Source organism: Delphinus delphis, chromosome 16 (genome assembly GCF_949987515.2).
Source record: "Delphinus delphis chromosome 16, mDelDel1.2, whole genome shotgun sequence".
In the NCBI taxonomy this organism is placed as follows: domain Eukaryota; kingdom Metazoa; phylum Chordata; class Mammalia; order Artiodactyla; family Delphinidae; genus Delphinus; species Delphinus delphis.
Window position 1 is genome coordinate 69,305,165 of NC_082698.1, and position 25,618 is coordinate 69,330,782.

General features: G+C 38.7%; 1 long non-coding RNA gene across 1 annotated transcript in view; it reads left to right on the forward strand.

The window, feature by feature from the left end:
* The first annotated feature begins 222 nt into the window (after positions 1-222).
* LOC132440001 (uncharacterized) overlaps positions 223-25,618 on the forward strand; it is a 150,183-nt gene continuing 124,787 nt past the window's right edge. The window contains exon 1 of the long non-coding RNA XR_009522479.1: positions 223-346. This is a non-coding gene — a long non-coding RNA (uncharacterized lncRNA). The remainder of the gene's footprint in view (positions 347-25,618) is intronic.

Below are 25,618 nucleotides of genomic sequence, written 5' to 3' on the forward strand. Positions count from 1 at the left end.
CCTTTTCAGTTGGGCAAGGCGAACAATAACTTTTTTAAAAAATCTGCTCCCTTGAGTGTTCACCTTAGAATACGTCCTGAGACATTTGACTGACTTGAAATAAATAGGGACAGTATTACATGTGTTTTTTTGGAGGAGTAAAATGCTACTAATCAAAGCCTTTTGAAAATAAGCAAACAAACTAAAAACCTTGTCCAACTAGATGCTCTGTTACAGCATTTAGAGGAAGCCTGAGAAATGACGGTACAATTTGAATATGGAAAGCAGGAATCAAGGAAGAAAGAACAACAGACTGACAGGATACCAGTTCTACTCCTGGTTCTAGCAACCCAGTGTATGACTTTGGGTAAGTCATTTCACTTCTTGGAACCTTGGTTCCCTTATTTATAAAATGAATAATTTAGTCTAGATGATTTACTACTTTTCTTCCAGCTTAAAAAAAAAAACTTATGAATCTAAAATATTATGTAAAATTAAGTAGTATAATTTTATCCTGTGAAATACTGAAGAGCATCACAAAAGACACTTTTTAAAATGTATTTTTAAAAACAGCATGCGATGAGAACACTCAGTAACATGCATACAGTGATACCTGATTTCTCCTTTGTGTCTGTGTTGTCTGCCTAAAGTAGATTATCTTGACATTTCCTGAATATAAATTATTGAATAAAATGAGCAAGAGCTCTTGTTTAATATAAGGTTTACCGTTGTTAAGTTTCCATAGTATTTTTTTTTTTTTTTTTTTGCGGTACGCGGGCCTCTCACTGTTGTGGCCTCTCCCGTTGCGGAGCACAGGCTCAGGACGCGCAGGCCCAGCGGCCATGGCTCACGGACCCAGCCGCTCCGCAGCATGTGGGATCTTCCCGGACTGGGGCACGAACCTGTGTCCCCTGCATCGACAGGCAGACTCTCAACCACTGCGCCACCAGGGAAGCCCTCCATAGTATTTTTTAAGGAAAACTTTTTTTTTTCATTCTAAGCATATATTATGCAACAAGAGTGCCCTGTATTGCTACCAGGAAAAGCAAAACATGCCTTGAGTTAACTACTCATTTAAACCAGACCTGCTGAGGTAATTGACAACCAACATCATAGCTCTAGAAATTCCCCTAAGGTAGCAGAGCTTTAGTTTAATTAGGTAATTAGCTGTGTTCAGCCTATAATGAACGCACAAGCAATTAGCAATGAATTTGGGCTGCTAAAACCTATTTTTCCTCTTCTGTGTTCTTTTGCTTTCATTAACAACTCTAACTACTGAACAATTTATCTCTTCACACTAACAATCAACTTTATTATCATCAAACTCTTTGCAAGCGATAAAGCAATGAGACCTGAAGTTGGTTGCACAACATTAAGTGATTATGTTAAGTAATGCCATTTATTTGCCTAGCCATCCTGCTGTTATATTATGTCAGACAAATAGAGCTTTTAAAAGAAGTGCGCACTACTTGATTTTGATGATTGCTTTATTTGTCAAACCCAAGCAACTAGTAAGAGATGTACCTTAATTTAGAGTTCTTTCTCGTTGGCTTTCAGCAAACTTGAATAAAAGGAAACAGTTCCATAAATCTACCAAAAGCAAAACCCTCAAAAAACAACTTGTTTTGTATGTGTGTATATGGCTTGAAGAGTCTTATGTTTGGAAGGGCTTGAGATAGAATTCAGTAAATGAAAGCCTTCACTTGGCCATCTTTTCCTGTTTGGGGACAGATTTTAGTCTCATGGATGGCAGAAGGAATCATTATGGTTTTCCTCACATTCCTCCACTGTAAGTCTTTCCCATCCAAAATGGCAGAAAGGAAAAGGAAGAAGAGAGGGGAGTGACAAAGGGATGAGAGGGAGCTTTCTGATGTGGGAGAGCAGAAGTTACCAAAGAGGTGGAGGTCATGTTCCGAAGACTTACTAAGTGTTAATGTCAAGAAGACATTTCTGTTGTTCTGGTTCTAGGCATGTAAACTGAAATACTTCATTATATTTCAGTCAGAAATGGGTTTTGAAAAACGGACATTTTAAGTTTCTATGGGCACATTGTACGTCTACAAAGAGATATGATTTGTCATAATTAGAAACCAATCTGATTCTGTTAGAATTTATAGAGTCCCTAATATACAGAGTGTTCTTATAAAGATGCTGTTCTGCTTATTAATAATCTAAAAAGATTTGGGGGAGTTAAACCCAATGTTAGAAAATTAGCTAGCCAGTTAATAGCAGTTTAGGAATTAATTGAAGAAATATATTGCTTACTATTTAAGTAGAATTAAAAATGTATAAACAGAATTTTTCTTCTGATTGGAATATGAACATTGGCTTATAACTTCTTATCTTGAAGCGTCCCATCTGGCTGGTCTTAGAAATATTTTTCCCCCGGCAATAACTAGCAATTAGAGTTTCAGAAATGCCAATTTTAATCAAAACTCTCATTTCCAAAATAGAAAAACTTTTGTGAACTATATAAAGACTCTTCGTTTTATTCAATTGACTGTTTTGAAAAAGTAATTTAAATAATTCAGAGCCAGAATTAAGATGTTCCAGAAATGCTTAGAAAATAGTGCAAATCCTTCCAATTATGGTCATTTTTAGTCTTACCATGGGCGCAGTAATTTCACTGGCATTAATGTTTTTAATCATTTAAATATCAACTTTATAGGAGTTAAATCATGTAAAAGCAGGGTTTCTCAACTTCGACATCATTGACATTTTGGATTGACTAATTCTTCGTTGTTGGAGCTGTCCTGTGCATTGTAGGATGCTTAGAAACATCCCTGACCTCTACCTTCTAGATGACAGTAGCACCAATTGCCCCCCACTTCACCCCCATTGTGATAACCATATATATCTCCAGATATTGGCTGGGGGGGGCAAAATTACCCCTGGTTGATAATCAATAATATAGAATAAGACCTTGGCAACTTCTTTCTTTAAAGGTATTTCAATATTAAAAAAAATAAGTGTGTTGAATTTGGATGTCTAGGTAGTCTTTAGTCAGTGAAGTCTTAATAGAGATAGAACAAATGAATCAGAGCTTTGCTGACCTCCAGTTTGGAGTGGTTTTGGGGGGCACTGGAAGAACACTCCTGCTCCCAAATTCCTCTTGACTTTCCCTAATGGCTTGCTATAGGGTTGGTAGTTTGCATTCTTAGAAATTTGTTCTTTCTGTCAAAATGCAAATATTCCTGAGAGGAGCATCCCTTTACACTAAAACTGAAAGTTTAGTTTTTAGCTAAATACTAGTATGTTATTAACATATATCTACTTTTTTACTTATGACAAGGTCCTTCAGGAAAAGGACCCAGAAGAAAATTACCTGGGGAATTGAGAGTTAGTGGGTGAATGGGAAGCAAACATCATGTGTGGGAAAAGGAATGATTAGAGGGATGTGGAAAACACTAAAAAAAGATCTTCTAGATCACATTTTTAGTGGGTCAGCCTGAGTTGCTCTTGCCATGTTTCAGTGTTTGTTTTTTTCCTACTACTCCCTGTATCTTTAAATTCCATTCTTTTTTTTTTTTTAAGCAGCAAAGACTCTATTGTAAAGTATTGTAAAGTATTGTGTTGGCCAAAATGTTCATTTGGGTTTTTCGTAAGATGTTATGGAAAAATACGAACAAACTCTTTGGCCAACCCAATAGTTGTTTTTTTGTGTACTTTCTTTGCCTCTCTGTGTTGGGTATCCCAGGTTAATTTTTTAAAGTTATGAGTAAATCTGAAAGTCTAGAGAAACATTGACTAGATTACCTGACATTTAAACCTATCATCCACGCTGATGGAAGAGGTGTGAATGATATCGAGCCTGCTTTTCCTCCATTGTTGTCTGGCATTGTTGCCAGTCAGTGACTGGCAGTTTCAGGCCTATAAGAGGGCTTCCTGGACCTTCTAGCATCACTCAGTGGGTACCATAAGGGATGGCACTGCTTGTGGAACTCACAACCCCTCATAAGTAGATGCTCAGGCTATATTCAATTTAAAAAAGTTTCTGAAGATTAAAATAATGGTCCATTAAAAGGAACTGTCTAAAACATAGGAGACATGGAGATCTGATGACAAGCATGCTGAAGACTGTTCCAGGATATTTTCATAAATGCCTTAGTAGCTTCCACACTGAGTTTCCATGTAGTTACAGGATTTCAGTTACTCAGAGTGGGTTTTTGTCTGGTTGACTTTTTTTTTTTTTAATGGAATTACTGTTTCATGGCACTCAGACTAAGACCAAACCTTTAAGTATAGGTTCTGTTTATTTTTCTTTTTTCTATCCAGTGTCAGTTGCCTTTTCATTTCCTGATTTCTTCCTAAGATGAGGGAGCCAAAATAGATCACAGCTAGATTTAGACAACAGGCATCTCCTTCACAGGGACCTTCGCAGAGTCTGATTTATTTATGACCATTTCACTGCTCACCATGTAAAGTTATGGACTCCTTGACTAATTACTGATCTTATACCTTCTAGTGGCTAACGCAACTTGTATTCAAAAGTCCAGTTGAACATCAAAGTAAAATAAAATATTTTTTCTTGTTTGTTTCACCAGTTCTTGCTATAGTTTAACATTCTGCATTTGACCTTACTATTTTTTTTAGATTCTTTGCCTCAAACTGGACTAAATGGCTCCTCTTTTTTAGTTTTGACTTACACATATTATATAAGCAGTTGTCTTAATATTATACCTGACTGATAAATTTCACACTTATCCCTTTCAGCATAATTTTTCCAATTTAGTATTATGTTTTTACCTTTATTCTCTCAACTCAGATTTTCCCACAAGCTTTCACATGAAGATAGTGTTTTATTATTGATAATAGTAACAGTAGTACCCTAATACTGATGGCCATATATGTTCACCTTTTAATAATTTGCTTTAGCCTTTTGTCTTCTTAAAAATGTAGGAATCTATGAAAATGATCTCAATCCTGCTTTCAAATATTGAGTTTTCTTGTTCCCCTTAAGGTTGTTGTTGTTTTAACAATATCAGACAGACATATGCGTTTCCAATTCTAATAGATACACATTACTTCACAGAGTGGTACTTACAGATAAGGTAAAAACACTGAATAGAAGTTTAAATTGTTCCAAAGAAATAGTAACTAGGAAAAAAATCTTTAATGATTTTTGAATTCACATTATGTTTACTTAAATTACCTTTTTTTCTTTATTGTTAGCTACCCTGGCCCTTATTTATTCAGACAGACGTTTGTAACCAACCACCAATAAAAAAAGGTGAATAGAAATCATGTACTGAATATGAAAACTGCTGATCTAAACTAAGTAAACCCATTTTAGCCATGTCCAGGACAGTCAGAATCATGCTATACTGTTCTTAGATTATATTTCTCTAAACATACACAGTGTGTATTACAGGAATTATCTGGTGGCATCAACAGAACAGTCATGAAATACCATAAACCGGAACAAGTGGTCTCTTACTATCTTGAAACTCCATAGATTTTGCAGCAATTCCCTAAACGATATTACTGATAAAAAGTACTTTACTTAATAAATTGTTGACCAAAAAAACTTCCTACAAACGTTTTAGAAGACATCTCTGGACGGATATATTTGTTTTAAAATTTTGCAGAAATGAACCTGCACTATTTAGTTCCTTGAAAAACTCCTGCTTTGGGCTGTGCGTCTTACTGGGGTTGATGAATATGGTCACCAAACTTATAAGAGGTAAAGTGACAGAAGCCCACTCCGCCACCCCCCTCCCCTCAGCTCAGGCAGACTGTGGGGATCCAAGATGGTGCTCCCTGGGCCATTTCCTCACTATTGTGGGCAGGGATGGGAGAGGGAATTCATGTATTGGATTACACATTTCTTGAGGACAAAGACTACATCTAATTAACATATTTTTAGCAGAATCCAGGATAATGCCATGAATATCTTAACATGTGTTAGTGACTGAGAGGCTTATTCCTTTTGCACTCTTTCAAGCAGGCACATTCTGGAATATACTCCTGGAAGAGATGGTAATTGGGGAATGTTCTGGGGAAATGAGGACAGCACTGCAGCGGGAAAGAAAATCTGGTGCAGAGATACTGATTTAATGTATAATATGCCCAAGTGATGGAAGGATGGATTCTGAATGGCTTTCCTCTTTCTATTAAAAAAGGGTGGGGGGAAGATAAATAATCTGATGGCACTATCACTCCCCTCCTCTCCTTTCCCTGGTAAGGGTCTGTCTTAGGAAGCACATCTGACCCTGGATGTAGACACTGACTAAGAAGAGAGCATCTTGCCCCATGTGTGTTACTGCCTACGGGATGAGCTTTACCCGAGGCCTGGAAAGGGTCCTAGGAAGAGATTGCCTCTGCCTCACATCTTCTGCTGGTCCTTTGGGTTCCACAGGTAAGCCGGGCGCTTTCCTGGGCCCCTCTACTGGTTAGTCAGGTGGTCTGGGAAGGCTGCTGTGGAATGGCCAGCAGTGGATGCTGAGGGAATTGAGCCCAGTCATGACAACTTTGATTCCGTGAGAGATTTTGAACTAGAGGGAATTATCTACTTAGTTCTTATTCTACCTTTAAAAGAGAGTTAGGTGGGGCTTCCCTGGTGGCGCAGTCGTTGAGAGTCCGCCTGCCAATGCAGGGGACACGGGTTCGTGCCCCGGTCCGGGAAGATCCCACATGCCGCGGAACGGCTGGGCCCGTGAGCCATGGCCGCTGAGCCTGCGTGTCCGGAGCCTGTGCTCTGCAACGGGAGAGGCCACAATGGTGAGAGGCCCGCATACCACAAAAAAAAAAAAAAAAAAAAAAAAAAAAAGAGTTAGGTGAAGTGCCAAAAAGTATTACCATGGAAATAAGCACATTAATCACCGTGGAGACCTCAGAAGCTCTCAGGTTTCAGTTATCACACATCTTCAGAGCTGGGTGTGATTTGGGAAGATAAGCACCCTGGGATTGCTTTTGGTACGAGAAAGCAGTTTGGGGACAAACTGCCTAACAATTCTCCTTCAATGTTCTGCAAATGAACTTGGTTGTGCTGTAACTGTGGTCTGTGCCACCCTTTCCACCTTCCCTCTACTTAGTGCTCCCTTTACACACACCCAGAAATGCTCACTTTATCTCACATTTCTTATCTCCCATTTCTTATGTATTTGGCACATTTCTTCTGGAAACCCTCTTCTTGTTTTGGTTTTGGTGCCAGTATTCTCTCCTGACCTTGAGTCTTTGCTGCTTCTGGATCCCCTTCACGCTTCTTCTCCTCTGCTCAGTCCTTAAATGCTGCTGTTTGGTCCAGAGGGCCTTTCTTGTCCTCTCCTGTTCTTTACCTCTTCCTCCTTAACCTAATGTGGTTAATCTTTTTTCCTCCCATCACATTTCAGTGTTCCGTAAACTCCAATTCCTATGCATGGACCCCCCCTGATTTTTGAAATGAATCCCTATAAGAATATAAGTGCTAAGTCATTCCTCCAGCTTTCATTAAAAAACAGTTTTGTGAAAGTACTGTACTATGTGGAGAGAGAGTAGGGGGCATACATTTCTGCTGGTGGGGAGATTATAATCTACCTTGAAACAGGACACAGAGGGGCTAGAATGAGAACAGAAACAGGCTATGGGGATTTGTGTAGCATCATTACATATTAATAAAGACAAGTAGAGGCTCACAAAATACATGGAAGTCAACCCTAAGCAAGATGTGTTAGAAGAAGCTTTTCTGAGGCTGTGCAGCTTAACCTCCACTAAAGAATTGGGAGCAACTTGATAGAAAGGAGAGAGCAGAGGACTCCAGTGGAAAAACATGATGCAAAGGCTTAGCCCGTATTCTCCCACTTGTGCTTCTACGGAAGAGTCACACATTTTTCTGTTGGCCTTGTGTGCATTGTGTAGCCCATAGAGGCACAGTCTGGGTTACTTAATGGCATTCTCTGCAATATCCTGGTAATCCTGCCTAAACTTTCCCACCAGAGCGTGTCCTCTTTTATGGCCTCTCCCCTGATACAGTCAACAGTCTGTGTTCTCTCCCTCTCAGACATTTGTTCTCCTGCTCGGGAAAGCCCACAGCTACGCGCTGCAGCTGAAAGCCAGGGACAGGCTGCAAGTCCCTAGTCGACACGTTTTATTTTTAAACGTGCAAAACGGACTTTAGGTAATGGTGCAGATTTTTGCTCTAAAGCTAAAACAAAGAGAATTTAATTCCTAAATGAACAGTATTAGTGAAAATAAATTTTCCATTTAGCCATAATCCCACTGTACGACTTAGTCTATGGTGAAGAATGTAGGAAGCCTGGTGGATGCAACTATTTTGGCCCTTTGGCATCTGGCTTCTCATTATTTAATTCACAAAGTACACTTCATACTGAAATGTTTATTTTGTCTGAGAAGAAAAATCTTTTTGGTATTTCTTACTGGTTGTGGAATTTTCACATTTTAGCACGTGACTGTTGTAGTATGTTAAAATTGCATTGGTACAGCAAGAAATGCTGTTGGTGGAGATAATAGATTTTTGTAGCACCAGTCTTCTTGGTACTTCTGGATGTAGGATTTGGAACTCTGCTTAGATTTCAGCAGGGGTGAGGGGAGAGGTTAAAGAGGAATCATTTCACACAATGAAGGTGGTGAAAGAGATGCTCAGGGAGCAAAGAAAAGGGCCTTGTAGACTTTTAAAAGTTACTGATTTTACTCTTACCAAGTTGCTTTTGAAATAAAGAGGCAGTCCTTGTATATAGCAGCTCCCTGGAGGTCAGAAGAAAGATGAAGTAATGGTGTATTTGTCAGAAACAGTAATAGAGAATTTTGTTTTATGATTCTGATTCATAGTCTGGTAGTTCATGCTTTCTAATAATAGCTTATACTTAGAAATTTTGTTCTTTAAATTGCTTAGATAATCTCAACGACAACAGGCTTTCTCATTTACATGCTTCATTTACCTGGTATTATCGGGGAATGGAGTTCTCACAAGAAAATTTGCTAGAAAATCCACTAAAAACAAAAAACCTATTAGTTCTGAGTTACTGGAAACTCAGAACTTTCCACCATTGACTTGGTCGTTCATTCATTCAGTGAATGTGTATTAAACACCCTCTCCATGCATTAGGTACATGTCTATGGGTGAGTGATATAATAGTGACAAGACAGGCAAGATTCCTGTTTGCAAGGAACTTACTCTAAAAGAGGGGAATAAACAATAGAAAGAAAACAAAGGAACAAGATAATTTCAAAATGCCCCAAGTACTGGGATAAAAATAACGTAGTGAATGTGACTGGATGACTACTTTAGTCTGGGAACAAATCTACTTGCTGAATGTAGCATTTGAGCTGGACCTAAAAGACAAGAAGGATCCAGATCCAGTTAAGATCTGGGTAAACATTCCAGGAAGAGGTTTTAAGGCAGGAATAAGCTTGGTAGCTTGAATAAACTAGTTTGGGGGGCATGCTAATTTTTAGGGTATACTAAAGATAATTTTTTAATTATCTTAATAATAGGAGATAATTCATACCTCCTATCCTTTAGATCCTCTCTTTTCCTGGTGTTATTCTTTTTTCTGTTGACTATCTCAGAATAGTGGGTCATCCCCAGAGAACCCTCCATCCCTTTGGTGATGGTATAGCCTAGGAAGAACCAAAGCAGATAGGCAAATTTGTTGTTATCAGTAGACTCCACTTACACACACATTACAAATAGGGATGGGGCAGCAAAGAGGAGGCTGTGGGCTCATAGGGTGCTAACCTGTATGGACCCCACTTCTTCCTCCTTGCCTGGATTTTAAAGTTCAGCACCCAGATGTGGATCCAGATGCTTGGGATTAACATCTTCCACCTCCTCTCTCCTCCATCTCCACATGCCAAAGTGAACTCATTCTGGTTATTTGTCCCAAGTTGTTAACAGTTAAGATGAGTAGACCCATGCAAACTGTTTGTTTCATTATATCATGCACTTAGACTATGAGTAGATATAGCCTTGACTAGATATAGACTCTCTCCTAGATTTTTATTTTCCTCTGGTTTATTAAAGGTGGCTGTTACTATGAAAACATTTTAAAAGAACCTGGATGACTTGAGGAGTATCACATTTTAATCCATGGAAAGTGAGCAAATTTATTCCAAAATTCACTGGCATTTTCCAGTGAAGGTTAGTGGATCAAAGGTATTCAAAACTTTGTCCAAGATCTTTGGTATGTGGTGAACATTTAGGCATTGCCCACAGCTAAGATTTCTTCAGTATTTTAGAAAAGCAATCAGTTTTTCTGCTTGGTTCAGATGCTAATGTGTAATTCAGTTGTAATGTTCATACCCTGGACCTGACTCTTTTTATTTTTATTTTTTTTTTGCGGTACGCGGGCCTCTCACCATTGTGGCCTCTCCCATTGCAGAGCACAGGCTCCAGACGCGCAGGCTTAGCGGCCATGGCTCAGGGGCCCAGCCGCTCCGCGACATGTGGGATCTTCCCGGACCGCGGCACGAACCCGTGTCCCCTGCATCAGCAGGCGGAGTCTCAACCACTGCGCCACCAGGGAAGCCCCTGACTTTTTTTGATGGTGCTGCCAGAATATTAGTTGATAAAAGAACAGATCAGTCAAGGAAGTGTGTATGAGTGAGTCAGTGAAGATAAATGATCTTTTATTGTGAAAATAGTATCTAGTCACTGTTTCACAACTGAGTCTCCCTCTCTTTCACACCCACTAGTCAAGCTTCTCTTCTATTTAATATTCAACATAAAATAGTTCAGCTCTCCGGGGGCCCTGGGACTTCCCCAGTGCCACAGGTTGTGATATGTCTTTTCACACATCTAGGCTGGGGAAACCCCACACTGGGCAAAGAGCCAATTTTAGACCCAGCAGCTCATTAAGAAGATTCAGAATCTAAGGAACCACAGAGAGACAATTATAGGAAGGAGACATATATAGGGAAATACTACCTAAAGCTGGCAGTCTGACCAAGTTAACAATCATCTCAATATCTTAGAAAAAAAACAGACTTACAGACTGAGAGAACAAACTTATGGTTACCAGGGGGAAGGGTTGGGGAGAGGGATAGTTAGGAAGTTTGGGATTGACATGTACACACTGCTATATTTAAAATGGATAACCAACAGGGAACTCTGTTCAATATTATGTTACAACCTAAATGGGAAAATAATTTGAAAACGAGAATATACATGTATATGTATAACTGAAAAAAAGAGAACAAAACCAACCAACCAATCAACCAAACAAACAAAATATCTTAGAGGAAGGGGGATCAGTGAATGAGGCAGTATGGAAATTGGATAAAGATGTTAGTTCACATATGTGGAAGGGAATTGTATGAGTAACAATTTTGCGGAGAAGATAAGGTCATTTATTTTATTTTTTTATATAATACATAACTTTTAAGTGTAGTCATCATGATGTATGTTAGGTATTTAGAACTTACTCATCTTTCTTTTTTTGAATTTTATTATATTTATTTTTTTATACAGCAGGTTCTTATTAGTCATCAATTTTATACACATCAGTGTATACATGTCAATCCCAATCTCCCAATTCATCACCCCCGCCCCCGCCACTTTACCCCTTGGTGTCCATGTATTTGTGCTCTACATCTGTGTCTCAGTTTCTGCCCTGCAAACTTGTTCATCTGTACCATTTTTCTAGGCTCCACATGTATGCGTTAATATACGATATTTGTTTTTCTCTTTCTGACTCACTTCACTCTGTATGACAGTCTCTAGATCCATCCACGTCTCAACAAATGACCCAATTTTGTTCCTTTTTATGGCTGAGTAATATTCCATTGTATATATGTACCACGACTTCTTTATCCATTCGTCTGTCGATGGGCATTTAGGTTGCTTCTATGACCTGGCTATTGTAAATAGTGCTGCACTGAACATTGTGGTGCCTGTATCTTTTTGAAATATGGTTTTCTTTGGGTATATGCCTAGTAGTGGGATTGCTGGATCATATGGTAATTCTATTTTTAGTTTTTTAAGGAACTTCCATACTGTTCTCCATAGTGGCTGTATCAATTTACATTGCCACCAGCAGTACAAGAGGGTTCCCTTTTCTCAACACCCTCTCCAGCATTTGTTGTTTGTAGATTTTCTGATGATGCCCATTGTAACTGGTGTGAGGTGATACCTCATTGTAGTTTTGATTTGCATTTCTCTAATAATTGGTGATGTTGAGCAGCTTTTCACGTGCTTCTTGGCCATCTGTATGTCTTCTTTGGAGAAATGTCTATTTGGTCTTCTGCCTATTTTGGGATTGGGTTGTTTGTTTTTTTAATATTGAGCTGCATGAGCTGTTTATCTATTTTGGATATTAATCCTTTGTCAGTTGCTTCATTTGCAAATATTTTCTCCCATTCTGAGGGTTGTCTTTTCATCTTGTTTATGGTTTCCTTTGCTGTGCAAAAGCTTTTCAGTTTCATTAGGTCCCATTTGTTTATTTTTGTTTTTATTTACATTACGCTAGGAGGTGGATCAAAAAAGATCTTGCTGTGATTTATGTCAAAGAGTGTTCTTCCTTTGTTTTCCTCTAAGAGTTTTATAGTGTCTGGTCTTACATTTAGGTCTCAAATCCATTTTAAGTTTATTTTTGTGTATGGTGTTAGGGAGTGTTCTTATTTCATTCTTTTACATGTAGCTGTCCAGTTTTCCCAGCACCACTTACTGAAGAGACTGTCTTTTCTCCATTGTATATCCTTGCCTCCTTTGTCATAGATTAGTTGACCATAGGTGCGTGGGTTTATCTTTGAGCTTTCTATCTTGTTCCATTGATCTATATTTCTGTTTTTGTGCCAGTACCATATTGTCCTGATTACTGTAGCTTTGTAATATAGTCTGAAGTCAGGGAGTCTGATTCCTCCAGTGCCGTTTTTTTCCTTCAAGACTGCTTTGGCTATTCGGGGTCTTTTGTGTCTCCATACAAATTTTAAGATTTTTTGTTCTAGCTCTGTAAAAAATGGCATTCGTAATTTGATAGGAATTGCATTGAATCTGTAGATTGCTTTGGGTAGTATAGTTATTTTCACAATATTGATTCTTCCAATCCAAGAACATGATATATCTCTCCATCTGTTGGTATCATCTTTAATTTCTTTCATCAGTATCTTATAGTTTTCTGCATACAAGTCTTTTGTCTCCCTAGGTATTTTATTCTTTTTGTTGCAATGGTAAATGAGAGTGTTTCCTTAATTTCTCTTTCAGATTTTTCATCATTAGTATATACGAATGCAAGAGATTTCTGTGCATTAATTTTGTATCCTGCAACTTTACCAGATTCATTGATTGGTTCTAGTAGTTTTCTGGTGGCATCTTTAGGATTCTCTGTGTATAGCATCATGTTGTCTGCAAACAGTGACAGTTTTACTTTTTCTTTTCCAATTTGTATTCCTTTTGTTTGTTTTTCTTCTCTGATTGTCATGGCTAGGGCTTCCAAAACTATGTTGAATAATAATGGTGAGAGTGGACATCCTTATCTTGTTCCTGATCTTAGAGGAAATGCTTTCAGTTTTTTACCATTGAGAATGATGTTTCCTGTGGGTTTGTCGTATATGGCCTTTATTATGTTGAGGTAGATTCCCTCTATTCCCACTTTCTGGAGAGTTTTTATTATAAATGGGTGTTGAATTTTGTCAAAAGCCTTTTCTGCATCTATTGAGATGATCATATGGTTTTTCTTCAATTTGTTCATATGGTGTATCACATTGATTGATTTGCGTATATTGAAGAAGCCTTGCATCCCTGGGATAAATGCCACTTGAGCATAGTGTATGATCCTTTTAATATGTTGTTGGATTCTGTTTGCTAGTATTTTGTTGAGGATTTTCCATCTATATTCATCAGTGATATTGGTCTGTAATTTTCTTTTGTTGTAGTATCTTTGTCTGGTTTTGGTATCAGGGTGATGGTGACCTCATAGAATGAGTTTGGGAGTGTTCCTTGCTCTGCAATATTTTGGAAGAGTTTGAGAAGGATGGGTGTTAGCTCTTCTCTAAACGTTTGATAGAATTCACATGTGAAGCCATCTGGTCCTGAAGTTTTGTTTGTTGGAAGATTTTTAATCACAGTTTCAGTTTCATTCCTTGTGATTGGTCTGTTCATATTTTCTATTTCCTCCTGGTTCAGTCTTGGAAGGTTATACCTTTCTAAGAACTTGTCCATTTCTTCCAGGTTGTCCATTTTATTGGCATAGAGTTGCTTGTAGTAGTCTCTTAGGATGCTTTGTATTTCTGCGGTGTCTGTTGTAACTGCTCCTTTTTCATTTCTAATTTTATTGATTTGAGTCCTCTCCCTCTTTTTCTTGATGATTCTGGCTAATGGTTTATCAATTTTGTTTATCTTCTCAAAGAACCAGCTTTTAGTTTTATTGATCTTTGCTATTGTTTCTTTGTTTCTATTTCATTTATTTCTGTTCTGATCTTTATGATTTCTTTCCTTCTGCTAACTTTGGGTTATGTTTGTTCTTTCTCTAGTTCCTTTAGATGTAAGGTTAGATTGTTTATATGAGATTTTTCTTGTTTCTTGAGGTAGGGTTGTATAGCTATAAACTTCCCTGTTAGAACTGCTTTTGCTACATCCCATAGGTTTTGGATTGTTGTGTTTTCTTTTTTTTTTTTAACTAAATTTATTTATTTTCTGTTATTTATTTTTCGCTGAGTTGTGCCCCCGTTACTGCACATAGGCCTTCCCTAGCTGCAACGAGTGGGGGGGGGGCACTCTCCGCTGTGGTGCGCATGCTTCCCACTGTGGTGGCCTCCCCCGCCACGGAGCACGGGCTCTATGTGTGCAGGCTTCATTAGTTGTGGCTCGTGGCCTCCAGAGCGCATCCCTAGTAGTTGTAGTGCATGGGCTCAGCTGCTCCGCTGCATGTAGTAACCTCCCCGACCAGGGTCCAAACCCACGTCCCCTGCATCGGCCGGCGGACTCCCAACCACTGCGCCACCAGGGAAGCCCCGTCATGTTTTCTTGTAATTTGTCTCTAGGTATTTTTTGATTTCCTCTTTGATTTATTCAGTGATCTCTTGGTTATTTAGTAACGCATTGTTTAGGCTCCATGTGTTTTGTGTTTTTTACGTTTTTTTCCCTGTAGTTGATTTCTCGTCTCATAGTGTTGTGGTCAGAAAAGATGCTTGATATGATTTCAATTTTCTTAAATTTACTGAGGCTTGATTTGTGACCCAAGATGTGATCTATCCTGGAGAATGTTCCATGCGCACTTGAGAAGAAAGTGTAATCTGCTGTTTTTAGATGGAATGTCCTATAAGTATCAATTAAATCTATCTGGTCTATTGTGTCATTTAAAGCTAGTGTTTCCTTATTAATTTTCTGTTTGGATGATCTGTCCATTGGTGTAAGTGAGGTGTTAAAGTCCCTCACTATTACTATGTTACTGTCGATTCCCTCTTTTATAGCTGTTAGCCATTGCCTTATATATTGAGGTGCTCCTATGTTGGGTGCATATATATTTATAATTGTTATATCTTCTTCTTGGATTGATCCCTTGATCATTATGTAGTGTCCTTCCTTGTCTCTTGTAACATTCTTTATTTTAAAGTCTTTTTTATCTGATATGAAGATTGCTACTTCAGCTTCCTTTTGATTTCCATTTGCATGGAATATCTTTTTCCATCCCCTCACTTTCAGTCTGTATGTGTCCCTAGGTCTGAAGTGGGTCTCTTGTAGACAGCAGAAATATGGGTCTTGTTTTTGTATCCATTCAGTAAGCCTGTGTCTTTTGGTTGGAGCATTTAATCCATTCACATTTAAGGTAATTATCGATATGTATGTTCCTATGACCATTTTCTTCATTGTTTTGGGTTTGTTTTTGTAGGTCCTTTTCTTGTCTTGTGTTTCCCACTTAGAGAAGTTCCTTTAGCGTTTGTTGTAGAGCTGCTTTGGTAGTGCTGAATTCTCTTAGCTTTTGCTTGTCTGTAAAACTTTTGATTTCTCCATCAAATCTGAATGAGATCCTTGCTGGGTAGAGTAATCTTGGTTGTAGGTTCTTCTCTTTCATCACTTTAAGTATAGCATGCCACTCCCTTCTGGCTTGTAGAGTTTCTGCTGGGAAATCAGCCGTTAACCTTATGGGAGTTCCCTTATATGTTATTTGTTGTTTTTCCCTTGCTGCTTTCAATAATTTTTCTTTGCCTTTAATTTTTGCCAGTTTGATTACTTTGTGTCTCGGCGTGTTTCTCCTTGGGTTTATCCTGTATGGGACTCTCTGCACTTCCTGGACTTGGGTGGCTATTTCCTTTCCCATGTTAGGGAAGTTTTCGACTATAATCTCTTCAAATATTTTCTTGGGTCCTTTCTCTCTTCTCCTTCTGGGACTCCTATAATGCGAATGTTGTTGCGTTTAATGTTGTCCCAGAGGTCTCTTAGGCTGTCTTCATTTCTTTTCATTCTTTTTTCTTTAGTCTGTTCCGCAGCAGTGAATTCCACTCTTCTGTCTTCCAGGTCACTTATCCGTTCTTTTGCCTCAGTTATTCTCCTATTGATTCCTTCTAGTGTAGTTTTCATTTCAGTTATTGTATTGTTCATCTCTGTTTGTTTGTTCTTTAATTCTTCTAGGTCTTTGTTAAACCTTTCTTGCATCTTCTCAATCTTTGCCTCCATTGTTTTTCCGAGGTCCTGGATCATCTTCACTATCATTATTCTGAATTCTTTTTCTGGAAGGTTGCCTATGTCACTTCATTTAGTTGTTTTTCTGGGGTTTTATCTTGTTCCTTCATCTGGTATATAGCCCTCTGCCTTTTCATCTTGTCTGTCTTTCTGTGAATGTGGTTTTTGTTCCACAGGCTGCAGAATTGTAGTTCTTCTTACTTCTGCTCAGGTCATTTATTTTAAATGACCCAAAGAGATGGTATATGATCTGTGAGGTAAAATCAGTCTCAGAATTCATGGTCACATCACTTGGGAACAAAACCCAAGTCTAACTGTGGAAGGAGCTCTTGAAAATCATCTGGTTTTTTTCTGGCCCCAGCTGCAGAAATGTCTCTCAAGGGCTTGCTGACTGATGGTCACTCGACTTCCATCGAGCCCTTGTGGTGCTGGAGTGCCCGCTGTTGGCCATATGTGGGTGAGGCCATCATCCCTTGCTGGAAAGTAAAGTTTGTAAGAAACTTCTCCATGTCAAGATGAAACTTCATTCCTCTCGTTGGCAGCCAGAGTTCTTCCTTTGACATACAACATGTTTTCTGTCGACCCATTCCAAAAATATTTGAAGACAATTAACCATCCTATAACTTCTAAGTTTTCTCTTCTGCATACTAAGCATATCAGATACTTCATTTCTCCTTATGTTTCTCTCAGTGTTCTAGTCACTGTCAGTCTTTTTCTGGACTGACTTAGTTTATGGAGGTCCTTCATGAAACGCAGGGCTGGGAATGGAACATAATCCTCTGGATGGGGTCACTCACTCCAGATTAAGACTGTTTGCCTTTTTATGGCACATAATGTGATCTGTCTTGGTGAATAATCTATGTGAGATTAAGAAGAATGTGTATTTTGCTGTTATTGGATGAAATAATCTATAGATGTCTGTTACATCCAGGTGATTGATGGTGTTATGGAGTTCAACTATGTTTTTCTGCCTGCTGGATCTGTCCATTTCTGATAGAGGGGTGTTGAAGTTTCCAATAGTGATAGTGGGTTTATCTGTTTCTCCTTGCTCAGTTCTTGCTTCATGTAGCTTGATATTCTGTTGTTACGAATATACATGTTAAAGATTGTTATGTCTTCTTGGAGAATTGACCCCTTTATTAAATGTAATGCTCTACTTTATCTCTGCTTACTTTCGTTGCTTTGAAGTCTGCTCTGCCTGAAATTAATATAGCTATTCCTGCTTTCTTCCTTTTTTTTAACCATTCATTCATTCATTCATTCATTCATTTATTTATTTATCTATTTATTTTTTAACGTCTTTATTGGAGTATAATTGCTTTACAATGGTGTGTTAGTTTCTGCTTTATAACAAAGTGAATCAGTTATACATATACATATGTTCCCATATCTCTTCCCTCTTGCATCTCCCTCCCTCCCACCCTCCCTATACCAGCTCTCTAGGTGGTCACAAAACACCGAGCTGGTCTCCCTGTGCTGTGCAGCTGCTTCCCACTAGCTATCTATTTTACGTTTGGTAGTGTTTATATGTCCATGCCACTCTCTCACTTTGTCACAGCTTACCCTTCCCCCTCCCCATATCCTCAAGTCCATTCTCTAGTAGGTCTGTGTCTTTATTCCCGTCTTGCCCCGAGGTTCTTCATGACCTTTTTTTTTTTTTCTTAGATTCCATATATATGTGTTAGCATACGGTATTTGTCTTACTCTTTCTGACTTACTTCACTCTGTATGACAGACTCTAGGTCCATCCCCCTCACTACAAATAACTCAATTTTGTTTCTTTTTATGGCTGAGTAATATTCCATTGTATATATGTGCCACATCTAATTTATCCATTCATCTGTTAATGGAAACTTAGGTTGCTTCCATGTCCTGGCTATTGTAAATAGAGCTGCAATGAACATTTTGGTACATGACTCTTTTTGAATTATGGTTTTCTCAGGGTATATGCCCAGTAGTGGGATTGCTGGGTCGTATGGTAGTTCTATTTGTAGTTTTTTAAGGAACCTCCATACTGTTCTCCATAGTGCCTCTATCAATATACATTCCCACCAACAGTGCAAGAGGGTTCCCTTTTCTCCACACCCTCTCCAGCATTTATTGTTTGTAGATTTTTTGATGATGGCCATTCTGACTGGTGTGAGATGATATCTCATTGTAGTTTTGATTTGCATTTCTCTAATGATTAATGGTGTTGAGCATTCTTTTATGTGTTTGTTGGCAATCTGTATATCTTCTTTGGAGAAATGTCTGTTTAGGTGTTCTGCCCATTTTTGGATTGGGTTGTTTGTTTTTTTGATATTGAGTTGCATGAGCTGCTTGTAAATTTTGGAGATTAATCCTTTGTCAGTTGCTTCATTTGCAAATATTTTCTCCCATTCTGAGGGTTGTCTTTTCATCTTGTTTATGGTTTCCTTTGCTGTGCAAAAACTTTTAAGTTTCATTAGGTCCCATTTGTTTATTCTGCTTTCTTTTGATTAGTGTTAGCATGGTATATTTTTCTCCATCCATTTACTTTTTTTTTTTTTTTTTTTTGCGGTACACAGGCCTCTTACTGTTGTGGCCTCTCCCGTTGTGGAGCACAGGCTCTGGACGCATTGGCTCCGCGGCCATGGCTCACGGGCCCAGCCGCTCCGTGGCATGTGGGATCTTCCCGGACCGGGGCACGAACCCGCGTCGTCTGTGTCAGCAGGCAGACTCTCAACCACTGCGCCACCAGGGAAGCCCCATCCATTTACTTTTAATTTGTATATGTCTTTATATTTAAGGTGGGTTTTTTTTTGACAACATTTAGTTGGTCTTGTTTTTGAACCATTCTGACAATCTCTGTCTTCTAATTGGTGCATTTAGACCATTAACGTTCAAAGTGATTATTGATATAGTTGGATTAATATCTACCATATTTGTTACTTTTTAAAAATTTATTGCTCTTGTTCTTTGTTCCTATTTTTTTTTTTTTTTTTGCGGTACGCAGGCCTCTCTCTGTTGTGGCCTCTCCTGTTGCGGAGCACAGGCTTTGGGCGCGCAGGCTCAGCGGCCATGGCTCATGGGCCCAGCCGCTCCGCGGCATGTGGGATCCTCCTGGACCAGGGCACGAACCTGCATCCCTTGCATCGGCAGGTGGACTCTCAACCATTGCGCCAGCAGGAAAGCCCTTTGTTCCTATTTTTATTTTCTACTCTTTTTCTGCCTTTTGTGGTTTTAATTGAGCATTTTTATATGACTCCATTTTATCTCCTTTCTTAGCATATCAGTGATACTTCTTTTTTTAGTGATTCCCGTAGAGTTTGCAGTATACATTCACAGCTAATCCAAGTCCACTTTCAAATAACACTATAACACTTCATGGGTAGTGTGAGTACCTTATAATAACAAAATAATCCTATTTTCTCCCTCTCATCCCTCGTATTATTGCTGTCATTCATTTCACTTTTATATAAGCATACACAAGCATATATATATGATATACATAAGCATACATAGTCAAATACATTGTTGCTATTATTATTCTGAACAGACTTATTTGTTGGATTAATTAAGGAAAATAAAAGTTCTTATATCACCTTTACTTACTTCTTCTTTTATGCTCTTCCTTTCTTTATGTAGATCCAAGTCTCTGACCTATATATTTTCATTCTCTCTGAAGAACTTCATATAATGTTTCTTGAAAGGCAGGTCTGTGGCAACGAATTCCCCCCAATTTTTGTTTGTCTGAAAAAGTCTTTGTTTCTCTTTCATTTTTGAGGGATAATTTCTTAGGATACAGGTTGCTAGGTTGTCTGTATTTTCTCTCAACACTTTAAATATTTCATTCCCCTCTTTGTTGCTTGCATGGTTTTTGAGAAGAAGTTGGGTGTAATTCTTATCTTTTTTCCTCTATAGGTAAGGTGTCTTTTCTCTCTGGCTTCTTTCAGGATTTTTTTCTTTATCTTTGATTTTCTGTAGTTTGAAAATGAAATGCCTATGTGGAGTTTTTGTTTTTTTGTTGATATTTATCCTTCTTGGAGTCCCCTGAGCTTCCTGAATCTGTGTCTGACATTAATTTGGGGAAATTCTATCATTGTTTCTGACATTAATTTGGGGAAATTCTATCATTGTTTCATATACTGCTTCTTTTCTCTTTCTTCTCCTTCTGGTATTCCCATCACACATATGTTATACCTTTTTCGTTGTCCCACAGTCCTTGGATATTCTCTTCTATTTGTTTTCAGTCTTTGTTCTTTTTGCTTTTCAGTTTTGGAGATTTCTTTTTTCTTTAAAATTAATCAATTAATTAATTATTTATTTTTGGCTGCTGGGTCTTTGTGCTGTGCACAGGCTTTCTCTAGTTGCAGCGAGTGGGGGCTACTCTTTGTTGGGGTGCGTGGGCTTCTCATTGTGGTGGCTTCTCTTGTTGCGGAGCACAGGCTTTAGGTGCGTGGGCTTCAGTAGTTATGGCACGTGGGCTCAGTATTTGTGGCGCATGGGCTTAGTTGCTCCGCGGCATGTGGGATCTTCCCAGACCAGGGCTCAAACCCATGTCCCCTGCATTGGCAGGCAGATTTTTAACCACTGCGCCACTAGGGAAGCCCCAGTTTTGGAGATTTCTATTAAGATATTCTCAGGGCTTCCCTGGTGGCGCAGTGGTTGAGAGTCCGCCTGCTGATGCAGGGGACACGGGTTCGTGCCCAGTCCGGGAAGATCCCACATGCCGTGGGGCGGCTGGGCCCATGAGCCATGGCCACTGAGCCTGCGCATCCAGAGCCTGTGCTCCGCAACAGGAGAGGCCACAACAGTGAGAGGCCCGTGTACCGCAAAAAAAAAAAAAAAAAAAGGTATCCTCAAGCTCAGGTTTTAGAAGTACATGGAAAACTATGTTGTAAAGGTATAAACAAAGTGGTTTGCCCCATCTAGTTGGGAATCTGGTCCTATGTCCTTCTTATGCTAAGTCCTGCTAAGGCATATCAAACTTGGGACAAAAACTTGCCGTGTACTTTTCCCCTGCCAAGGTAGAAAGTTTATTTAGAGCTCTTTTAAGGTACTGTCATACAAGAAGGAGTAAGTGAAAGGGCATTTTTAAAGCAAGTCTGAAATGGGGTTCAGAGAAGGCACACTCACTGATCATCAGGAGAGATATATTACCTCTGAGAGTCCTGGGTAATAAGAATGATACAAGATTTTCTTTTGGAAGATTTTATATAACAAGCATGCAGCTGTGCATGGCAACTTCTGGAAAGTGTGTGTTAGTTGACATTTTAGACATTTAATCGTTTAAAATCTTTTCTATAAAAAGATTTTAGATGAGAATTTATGATGAACCATCATAAATAAACCATTTATTATGATAAACCATAATAGGACCAAATACTATTTTTCCAATTTATATACATTTCTATCTGGATGTATTTTTGTATCTTTTGTAGCTTTTTTATTTTGCCATATAATTTAAGTACAAGACATATCTTAGTTTATAAGATTAAAAGTCCAAAATTATAGCCATTTTTTTTTAATAGACAAAGCTCTTTTTTTTTTTCTGTCAAGCTATTTCATGATTTCCGTAGCTCTACTCTTTTAAGCTTCTGATGCCCCTTTGCCTGTGACTTTAGGAGCACTGTATGGGGCTTCTCTTAAAATTAGTGAGGCACTTCACTGTAGGCATGTTGTGGGTGGCTGAGGGGAAATAGAGAATCTTTAAGTGCTGAATCTGAACAGCCTCAAAGCCTTCTTTCACCACGACTGAGGTTGGATTTTCTGACCACGTAAACTTCATATATCTAGTTCTGCTAAGGCTGATGTGGCAGCATGGAGTATGATGATAAATCAGCTTGAGCTTATCAAAGAGCTGCACAGTGTTCCTACAGATAACTGGGAACTGATAAGAGCTTGATGCTGCTGCTGGTGAAATAAGCTTATTATTGAAAATTTAGAACCTGGGATATATGCTGTTAGGGATAGCACCATGTCATTGAGGATGCTTTGGGTTCACAGGAAACAAACTGTAAGTCTTTTAAATAAGGAAGGATTTATTATCTCACATAATAAAAAACCTAGAGGTAGGACAGTTTCAGGGTTGGTTAATTCAGTGGTTCAACAATGACATCAAGACCCCAGTTTCTGCTTTACTATACTCAACATGTTGATCTTTTCCTAGGTTTATCCTCTCATGGTTGCAAAATGGCTGCTGATGCTCTAAGTATCATATCCTCACCTGTTTTCTTTGAGATGAAGAAAAGGACAGTTTCTCAATTCGTCTCTTTCAAAAGAGGAAAGCTTTTCCTAGCAGATCCTTAGCAGACATCCCCTCACAAATCATTGGACAGAAAGAGTTATGTTGCATACTCGTTCTTAAACCAATTACTGACTTGAGAAATAAAATTATTATGATTAGATTAGTTTAAGAATCACCCCCTAGATACTTAAAGGGACACCTTCACTGAGCATATGGCCATGTGGAGGATGATAAAGATCAGGGTTCAATTAACAAAGAACTAGGGCAAATATTTGTAGGGTGGACAGCCAGTACGGTCTGTTACAAGTCCTTTATGCTTGAATAGCACACCTCCTACCTCATTTCATAAAATGGTTTTATGGCACTGAAAGAGAAAAGGCAATTTGTTTTATATCATACCATCATTGGAAACAAGTACTCTGCATAAAAAATAGAAGTCATATTTCTGCTTTTCTGTAACAGCAGAAAAGAAAATCTTAAGTTTTTCATCAAGATAGAAAACAAAAACAAGGGAACACTGAAGACACTATTCATTGAGTACTCAGCTGCCATTTTCACCCTCTTTGCTCTTTCTTCCTTGCTAATGAAACTTGATTTCTTTTGGCAGCACTGTACTGACTTCTGGGGCTGAATCATGATTATCCAAGCTTATTATAGTAGTCTCATTACCAGATACACGCATTTCCAGCTTTCCTTGCTGTTAGTGGTAGCCATATGATACAATTCTGGTCAACAAGTAGAAATCCTCTGGGAATGAGGCTTCTGCAAAAGCTTTCGTTTCCTTGTTTAAAGGGGCAAGTGTTAGAGAAGAGTTCACTGAGACCTCCCCTTCCCTATTCTTTCTACCATGAATGTAAATGTGGTGTCAGGTGGTGCTACAGCAGCTTTCTTTGTAACATGGGATAGCAGTCATGGGGACAAAGCATTCATGTTAGCAAATGGTAGAAGAGAAAGATAAAAAGACCCTGAGTCACAAGACCAAATCTTGAACTACCTACTTTCATATTTCTGGTTGTGTGAGATGACTTAATGGCCTTGTTATTTAATGACTGGAGTTGGGTATTCCATTACTTAATACATACTTAATACATACTAACTGGTACAAGAACAATGAACAATATCTCATGTAGATACCACAGCTATCCTGTCACCACTCTTCCTGCAGCATTTTAGCTATACTTTGACTCTGGGTTCAGAGAGCATGAATAACTTGCCCATAGCTATATAGCCCTTCAACTCCATCTTGTTCAGATGATGCCATACTTATACACCCTCAACACTTTTGGAGCTACTTGATTTTCTACTTATTTTTATACCTATTCATGTTTTCTTTACCAACTATATTTGAATCGTCTTCAGGACAGAGGCTGAGCCTCTTACTCTTTTTTTTTAACATCTTTATTGGAGTATAATTGCTTTACAATGGTGTGTTAGTTTCTGCTTTATAACAAAGTGAATCAGTTATACATATACATATATCCCCATATCTCCTCCCTCTTGTGTCTCCCTCCCACCCTCCCTAGCCCACCCCTCCAGGTGGTCACAAAGCACCAAACTAATCTCCCTGTGCTATGCGGCTGCTTCCCACTAGCTATCTGTTTCACATTTGGTGGTGTATATATGTCCATGCCACTCTCTCACTTCACCCCAGCTTACCCTTCCCACTCCCCGTGTCCTCAAGTCCATTCTCTACATCTGCATCTTTATTCCTGTCCTGCCTCTATGTTCTTCAGAACCTTTTTTTTTTCTAGATTCCATATATATTTGTTAGCATATGGTATTTGTTTTTCTCTTTCTGATTTACTTCACTCTGTATGACAGACTCTAGATCCATCCCCCTCACTGCAAATAACTCTATTTCGTTTCTTTTTATGGCTGAGTAATATTCCATTGTATATATGTGCCACATCTAATTTATCCATTCATCTGTTGATGGACACTTAGGTTGCTTCCATGTCCTGGCTATTGTGAATAGAGCTGCAGTGAACATTGTGGTACATGACTTTTTTTGAATTATGATTTTCTCAGGGTATATGCCCAGTAGTGGGATTGCTGGGTCACATGATATTTCTATTTTTAGTTTTTTAAGGAACCTCCATACTGTTCTCCATAGTGCCTCTATCAATTTACATTCTCACCAACAGTGCAAGAGGGTTCCCTTTTCTCCACACCCTCTCCAGCATTTATTGTTTGTAGATTTTTTGATGATGGCCATTCTGACCGGTGTGAGGTGATACCTCATTGTAGTTTTGATTTGCATTTCTCTAATGATTAGTGATGTTGAGCATCCTTTCACGTGTTTGTTGAGCCTCTTACTCTTCTGGTGTGCATTCCTGTACTCAGCATAGAGAGGGTTCTCAGTGATGAGGAAGTTAATGAAATACTATGGCTTCAATTCTTTATCTCAGCCAGCAGGGAGGGAATTAAGTAAATGACTTATCTTAAGAAGGGACAAAGTTACCACCTTCTTGGTCTCTAAATTGGAAAACAGAAGATATGGAATATCCTATGGAGATTTCTTTCATGTTACATCACTATCATCACAAGTGGACATTATTTGAATTTTGGTTACATATCAATATTTACATTCTTTATAAACAACTTAGATACAGAATTGGTTGGTATCCTTTAATGATTAGCTTGAGACAAAGCAGTTTTAGGGAAGCACCCCCATATATTTGAGTTATCGCTGGCAAATGTGGAATAAGGGAACTTCATAACTTAAGGAAGATCTCCAATGGACATTGTGTTTGGGGGGGAGGTTGGATTGCTACAGCTAAAAAATTCCCTTGCATGAGTTTGTCAGTTTCAGGGGATTTTGGTCATGATTCAGGGAAGTGGAACTTTCAGTTAAAATGAGAATTTCATGGCCTTTT